Raw genomic sequence first — 8,569 nt, 5'->3', positions numbered from 1 at the left:
GGAGGTTCAGCCACACAGGGGTTCACTGCTGGAGTGGGATTAGAGGCAGGCTGATTTAACGTGGAGTGTCCTGAGTTAAGGTCCCTTTGGTGAGGGGCATGACAGGTTCCAGAGTCTGGCATACAGCCAGATCTTTAAAAGTGAGTCACGTGGCCCCAGCAGTGATGTGAAAAGGACAGGAGGCAGTCGGGCATCTCAGTCAGAGAGGAAAAGTGGCTTGCCCCAAATCCCAGTGACTCAGTGTCTGATTCAGGACAAGGACTCCCTCCTGCAAGACTTTGTCCTAGCAGCTCTGTCTCCTTGGAAAGAGTAACTCCCAGGTACTTTGTCATCTGCCTGATAAACAACTAGCCGCCATTCAAGACTCAACTCCAGAGAATAGCACACTGGCTAAGGACAAGGCTTTGGAGTCTGTCTGACCTGGGTTCAAACCATGCTTTTTGTCTTACTGGCTGTGTGGTTTTTACCTTTTTAAGTTTCTGCTTCTTCATCTCTAAAACAGGGCTAATGATAGTACCTGCCTCATGGGGTTGTTGTGGGAATTAAATCATATAATGTATGTAAGGGGCTGAAATGTGGTGTAGTGTAACTGTGTCCTCCAGAAACGTATGTTCAAGTCCTAACTTCCCTGTACAGTGAATTTAAATGTATTTGGAAATAGGACTTTGAAATGATATTGTGTTGGACTGAGGGTGTGTCCTAAATCCAAAGACCGGTATCCTTACAAGAAGAAGAGGCACACGGAACAGAAAGGTCGTATGATGAAGGAGGATGCAGAGATGGGAGTGATGCAGCTACAAGCCAGGGAACACCAAGGGTTGCTGGGAGACATCAGAAGCCAGGAGAGAAGCATGGAACAGACTCTCCCTTAGAACCTTCAAAAGGAGCCAACTCAGCTGACACCTTGATTTCTGGCATCTTGAACTTGCGAGAATACACTTCTGTTGTTTTAAGCTACCCAGTTTTTGGCAATCTGTGAAGGCAGCCCTGGGAAATGAATAAACATGACGCGTACTCAGTAAAGGGCAAGCATTAGCATTATTTTCATCTCTGAAGCTTTCTTTACACTCTGGGCAGAACGGAATCCCTCTTCCTTGATGTCCCACTACATCCTGTACGTCTCTGACACTCTTTAGGGGAATTATTTGCTTATATACTCATCTCTGACATGGCACTTTGAACCTTTGGAGGGCAGGGAATGTGCATGGCTCACCCTGTGTCTGCAGTGCCTAGCCCAGGGCCTGGCACAAGAGAAGGCACTTAGCAAAGATGGGACAAGTATCTGGGTTTTCTGGCTAGGGAGTGCCCAGGTCCCTGTCAGCCTCCTACCTTGATAGAATACTCCAGCAGGGCATCTGGTACTCCTCCCCCAGCTTTCTCCCACATCTGGCTGAATTAGGTGTGAATGAATGAAACCATAAGGATCCCATTTGCTCTCCCCCTGCTCCTTTTTAAGCCATGTGCATTTAGAATTAATCAGCCAAGCATGACTGAGAGTTTTGACAAACCTAAAATACTAGAGAAAGAGTTCAAGATGTTTTGATGATCCTCAGTGCAAAAATGGTTAAGCTGTTGGCCCAAGAATTCGTTGTATCTGAGGCCAGTGAAGTTCTGGACAACAGCAGCCCACCCCAAGCTCCTAGGTGAGGGGGCAGATACATACGGGGACTCTGATGGCCTGTTTCTCCCAGGGATACTTGACCACAGGACTCATACTGCCTGGGCAGCAGCCAGTGCCAGATGTGCCAGAAAGTCAGAAAGCTGAGCGTCTGCCCAGTGTCAAAGCTGCTGCCCTTGGCTCAGGACTAGGGTCCTAAAGGCTGCAGTCCTGGGCAAATCTGATGCTACTCACTGCTCCCAGGGTTTAGATTTCAGTTCTGGAAGTTCATGATGACAGGTGTAATGCAGAGACTTGTACAGCCAGACCCAGCTGGAGGTGAGAGTCAAGGGGTCAAATGGCTTAAAAATCGATATACAGGCTTCTCTCTAAGAAAACAAATGAGTCTTCTTTTTCTTATGACCAAAACCGTAACTGCCTTTTTTGTGTATGTGAAGAATGATTGTAGAACAATTTATTTGGGGAAAAAACCCACTTATAACTCCACCTTGCAGAGATACCCACCATTAACACTTTATTATGTAGCTTTCTAGACATTTTCTATGCATATGTGCATATAGCATATAAACAATCACATTGTACTTTGATCAGTTCTCGGAATAAAATGATGTTCCCCAAACTGAGCAGAGGGATGCTCCAATTACATGTATAAACATCCAATTGTTAAAATAAAATTGGGACAAAAATTGGGAGTATAATGTCATGCTTTTTTTTTTTTTTGCGGTACGCAGGCCTCTCACTGTTGTGGCCTCTCCCGTTGCGGAGCACAGGCTCAGGACGCACAGGCTCAGCGGCCATGGCTCACGGGCCCAGCCGCTCCGCGGCATGTGGGATCTTCCCGGACCAGGGCACAAACCTGTGTCCCCTGCATCGGCAGGAGGACTCTCAACCACTGCGCCACCAGGGAAGCCCCTAATGTCATGCTTTTTGTACCCTAATTCTTCAGCTATTTAGCCTTCAGATTTTGGCTTAAATGTTATTTCCTTGGAAGCTTTCTTGACTGGGCCAGGGTACATGCTCTCCCAGTTTCCGTGTTCATATCATGATGTCTTGCAATGCAATTAGATATTAAACATTTCCATGTATAATTTTTGGCTCTCCTGCTGGACTATAACTTAGGCAGGCCAAGACTCGACCCTCAACACAACCCACACTTCTCTCCAACCCTGCACCTGACAGTTTACAGTCCCTAAGCTCCAGGGTGAATAGGAGGCCTGGAACCCTTGAACCCAATGGACCGTTGCTCCATAGACACCTCATATCCCTGTGGACATCTTCTCAGTCTTCCCCAAAGGAGCCTGCTGCCCTTTAAACCCAGTAACTGTATCCCAAGGAAAAAGATGTGGCCAACCTTCTGGAATTCTCTTTGATACTGGCTCCAAGCTAAAGCTAGGGATTCAGAGCTGTACTGTGGTTCACCGTTTGAAATGGCGGGTGGGGGAGGACTTTTGCAGGCCAAGAGATAAATCGAGATCTCACTTGAGTTCCCTTTCTGGAAGGAAACCTGAGCACTAAATCTCCTTGTCATTATTACCCTAGTCTGGATACAGAGCCAGAATGGATATCTTCAGCAACTGACCGAAATTCCACACAGCTTCCTGACTCATGGGAAGACCTACTATGGAGAAAGGACAGCGTAGAAGCCATTAACATTCACCAGTTACACAAAAAGAAAGACATCAAAAGAAATACTGCATTTCTGAGTAGAGCTGAAGACACTATCACAACTATCAAAGGCTTGACAGATATAGGCAGGTTGCCTCTTAGCTCATCCCCACTTAATTTTTCCATTTGCCAGGGTAAAAAGATCCTTGAGATGATACCGGTTTATCACACATGTAATTAGGTGAACCCAATTGAGCTGGTGTTTCAGATGTGGTCTCCTTCTGGAACTAAGCAATAGAGCCCCTGACATTGGATATGCATCTAATGAACAGGCAAATGCATTTTTCTCCATTCTGAGTCAAAGTGAACATCAGAGGCAATTTGCTCACATCTGGTAGGGAGAGCACTAATGTATTTACTATCCTAAATTCTCCAGATCCGTGCTACAATTTATTCTGCCGGATCGTGATGGACTCATTATCTTACAGGACATCATGCTTGTCCAGTAGCTTGTAACAATAGGGCACCTTGGCACAATGAATATCTTAAGCTGAAGGAGTTTGAGAAAATGGCAGAAGCAGGAAGGTCAGTCTGACCTTTGACCCCTCCCCTGCCCCTCCACCTACTTCTCTCCAAAATGGCTCATAAAACGCACCTGTGGGGCTTCCCTGGTGGTGCAGTGGTTGAGAGTCTGCCTGCCGATGCGGGGGACACGGGTTCGTGCCCCGGTCCGGAAAGATCCCACATGCCGCGGAGCGGCTGGGCCCGTGAGCCATGGCCACTGAGCCTGCACGTCCGGAGCCTGTGCTCCGCAAAGGGAGAGGCCACAGCAGTGAGAGGCCCGCGTACTGCAAAAAAAACCCCCCAAAAAACAAAAAAAAAACTCGGCTGTGAAAGGTACCCTCCCTTTACCAGAAGACAAGGAGACATTCTTACCATCAGAGATGGGGGATTTGGGGTTGAGAAATCTGTACAAATCTGTACAGTCAAACCTTGTTAGCTGACTCTTATCTTCCCAGTTATTTCTTCACTATTTACTACCCCAGCCCAAACTCCTTTGTCTTGTCAATTCTTCAGAAATTTATTGTTTCTCTGTCTAAAAGATGTAAACGTTTCCTGCTCTGGTTACTTCTTTGGGTCTTGCTTCTCTTGTGATTGCTCCCATGCACATGTAAAAGTTCAATAAAACTTGTATACGTTTCTCCTGTTAATCTGTCTTTGCCAGTTAAATTTTCAGACCCAGCCAGAGACCCTAAAAGGGTCAAGGAAAACTTTTTCCTCTGCTATAGTGGGTAAGACCTAGAAATGACAGATACCCTAGATGTTTGGCAAGATACATTTGTGCAGAGGGTGAGCTGTACGTCCTGTGTAATTGAGTGTCCAGTTCCAGTGATCTGAGGCAGAGTTAGCAAACTTTCTCTGTAAAAGGTCAGATAGGAAATAATTTTAGCTTTGGGCACATTGTGTCTCTTGAAACTACCCACTTCTGCTGTTGTAGTGATAAAACAGCCATAGACAATATGCAAGCAATAAGCATGACTGTGTTCCCACCAATTTTTATTTACAAAAATAGGCTGTGGGCTTGATTTGGCCGGCTGGTCTTAGTTTGCAGAGCCCTCCCTGACCTAATGCATGTCAGCTATCTCCTCCAAGGACAAAATGGTCTCTCCTGTTCTCCATTCCACTATGAAGGAGGCATGATGGTAATTGGGTCTCTGAAAAAGTTGGGGCTCACTTGATGCCACATTTGGGTGTATTGCTCTCACCCATTTGCCAAGTGACATGAAAAACTGGAAGCTTCAAGAGAGGCCCAGATTAAAAGAATGATCTCTAGCTCTTCCAAAATGCAGTCTGGGTGGCTCTCTGCTCAACTCTTCTGACCTGGGGCTACAATAGGCTTGATATGTCTACGGTAAACCAAGATGCTAAATGGTCTCATGTGAGAACACCATTCTTACCTTCCGGAGCCTCCGACTCTTTCCTCAGTGCTCTCCCTAGGCAGTTTTGGTACCTCTTGCTCATGTACTATAGGCCAAATTTGTGTTCAAGCTTCAAAGAGCCATCCCAACTGCCTTAGAGGGCTCCTGACTTTTTTTTTTTTTTTGCGGTACGCGGGCCTCTCGCTGTTGTGGCCTCTCCCGTTGCGGAGCACAGGCTCCGGACGTGCAGGCTCAGCGGCCATGGCTCACGGGCCCAGCCGCTCCGCGGCATGTGGGATCTTCCCGGACCGGGGCACAAATCCGCGTCCCCTGCATCGGCAGGTGGACTCTCAACCACTGCGCCACCAGGGAAGCCCTCCAAGACCACTTTTGACAGCAATTTTCATAGATTAGGTTATCCCAAAAAGTAGATCCAGAGACAAGTGCCTGTGGGCAGGTTATTGATATTGTGAGGTGATTCCAGGGAAAATGGTGGGGGTCTGGGAAGAGAAATACAGGGACGGAGGGAAAGCCAATATCAGGTTGTGTTATTGGGCTGACCACCACTGTGGGTGATTGGGGTTTTCCCACTGGGACCCGCTGAGAATTTCAGAATTATCCACCCAAGTGATGAAAAAAAGGAAGCATTTGTCTATTGCTTCCATGGAGTGCTGTTACCCTCTTTCTAGGTTTGCCTATGCCTGACAACTGAATGGGCCCCTGTAGGCATCTCACACCAGTGTCAGAGAACAGGGCAAAAAGCCTGAGGTTGATGGTGGGGCTGAGGCCATCAGCTGTCAGTGTAAACCTGCAGGCTCATTGCTGCAGGAATAGGTGGAATTGAAGCCACTTGAGAGGATGCGAGGCAAGTAAAAGAGGTGAAGGATACACCTTGCCTGAGCTCATGGCTTCTCCATTCCACACTTCCTACCACTGCTAATGCCCAGTTGCGCCCCAAAGACCAACCCTAAGTCCTTGATATGTACAGTGAAAGAAATAAGGCAGTGGACTGATTATTATGACAATCCTTGGTTTTATCATAATCTCCTTTGTCAGCTGACCTTAAAGGACAGTGAAATATCATGTTGAAGAGTTGGATATTGCAACGGGTGGGAGGTAACCGATGGCAAGGTTGGGGTGTCATTTTTCAGATGTGGTCTGTATTCTGAATGGGTGACCATAGATTTAGGAACTGAGAGGTGGAAGTGGGGTGGTACTTTTTATGACTGAACTGAATGGTTCACTCTCAGCATGTTGCTTCTTGGTTTGGGGTTCTGTGATTTGTTGAACCTTAGAAAGTACCCAAGGAAGGAATGATCTCACTGGGGAAATAGTCATTCTTCTACTAAATTGGAAGTTATGGAGGTTCCCTGGCCACTTTGGGTTCCTGGAGCCATGAGGTAAACAAAGGAAAAGAGCTTGCCTTGTGTGGTTGACCTTGACCATTAAGGAGAAACTGTTTGGGCTACACAGTAGGGAACAGAGAGGAATATGGATGGAACTCTGGTGATTCCTCTGTTCTTGTCATATTACCATGTACTCTTGTATAAGCTTTTGCAAGAGACTGTTAGACCCTTATAGGAACAGGGCCACCAAGGACTGAGATGTTCCGAGAATAAAGTGTTGGGTCACCTCATTAGAGAAGATCTCTATAAGTTGTGGTACTGGCAAAATACGGGGGAAGTATGTATGCCTAGTGGATGGGGGACCTCATATAAGTTAACTCTGGATTTGTGTCCACTTACAGAAGAGAGAACTGTATCCTTTATCTCTGTTTTCTTGCTTGTTGGGGGAAGGGGCTCTGGGATTGAGTCGGGTGAAGCTAGGAATGAAGGCTTCATTTTCTTTCTTCATCTCCTTCTGATTAAAACTTTGATTGGGGCTCTGCCTTCAACAAGCTCTGCTCCCCAAACTGGGGTTTACATATGCCTAGGGCTACGTGGCCATATGCTGGAAGACAAAAAACCATCTGCTGTGTATTCATTCTACTTGAAGAGGTAGGAAAATATTTTAAAAACAAAGCCAAAATTATATTACGAAGCAGAATGCAAACTGCACGTGATCTTTTTTGAAAGGAGAAATGATGAGTTTCAAATAAATTTTATGTTTATAAAAGGCTGCTTTGGACTTCAGCTCTCCCTTGTTTCCTGCAGCCTCTCTTTTGGAGTACGTACTTTCACGGACAAGGTCGCACAGTATTGATGTGTGGAACTAACACACTCCCTGTCTTCCGAGAAGTGGTCCTTGCCTCCTTATACAAGCTTCTCTCCTACCACTTGCCACCACATTTCCCAGCCTTGGTCATACCCAACACCCAACTGTTCCTGTTCTCCAAATGTGCACTGACTTTCACACCGCTATGCTTTTTGCCCTCTTTCTTGTAAGATTTTTTTCTTTCTGAACCATCTTCAGAATCCAGCTTTTGCCCTGTTCTCTAAAGCTTTGTCTCGTACCACCCCTCCCCCAAAGTCAAGATACTAGTTAAGGGAATCATTTTTTCAAGTACCTCGTTTATAGTACTTAACACCCGATCTGTCCTGGTTTCCAGATGATTGCTTGTGACTGTTGGTCTGCATATTATTGTTTATGTGACTGTTTCCCTCATGAGGCTGTTAGAGATGAAGATAAATCCAAGCCCGTGACTATTTCCCTAGCACCAAAAAAAAAAAAAACCCCTCCAGTACGTCTTAAGATATTTTTGCTGAATAACTGAACAAATTGATAAGGGAATGACCCTCGGGACCCTGGACTGCTCTCTCTGCTGACTGGTGCTGGTGGTCGGGTTTCTGGTACCATAAACAGCTGCCCCATTTAAATTATTTACTCTTTCATTTTCTCTAAGCCCCAAAGACCTCGAGGCACAATAACCTCTTCGCCTGCATGAGTTTTGCAAGTCATCAATTTCTGACCATGGCCCATTTCCTTTGTCAAGGGGAGAAAGTGATTCCCTGCAGTCTTCTGAATTTACAGAGAAAAGCTGTCCAGATGTGTCTGGCCTACCTCTCTCTGCTCCCTCTCCCTCACAGCTCCCGCATTTTTCCCTCCAAATGAAATTCATTCCTGGCCGAGGGGAGAGAGGAAGGATTAAGTGGTCCACATGCAGCTTCTTTCAAGCTTTGGGGGAGGGCAGATGGTTCCTGTCAGTGTTTTCTTTCCACGCAGATTTTGTTCCTTAAGGCAAAATGCAGGCTGTGTAACCCAGACTGGTTTTGCATCAGCCCCTGGCGTGTGGAGGGCCCCCTACCCCAGGCTGGGTCAGTGTAGGGCAGAAGAGACCTGCCTGTTGCTGGCTTCAGAGTTAAGAAGTGTTCTGGGGTCCAGGATGGAAGTGTTGCGCCCTGCTCACAGCTGGGCTGAGTTCATGTTTCTTACAGTGAATCATGTTTGGAAGTAACTCTTGGAGATCAGTGAGTTCGTACAGAGCCAG

This window comes from Globicephala melas, chromosome 1 (assembly GCF_963455315.2).
Source record: "Globicephala melas chromosome 1, mGloMel1.2, whole genome shotgun sequence".
Classification (NCBI taxonomy): domain Eukaryota; kingdom Metazoa; phylum Chordata; class Mammalia; order Artiodactyla; family Delphinidae; genus Globicephala; species Globicephala melas.
Note: the sequence above shows the minus strand (reverse complement) of the source record.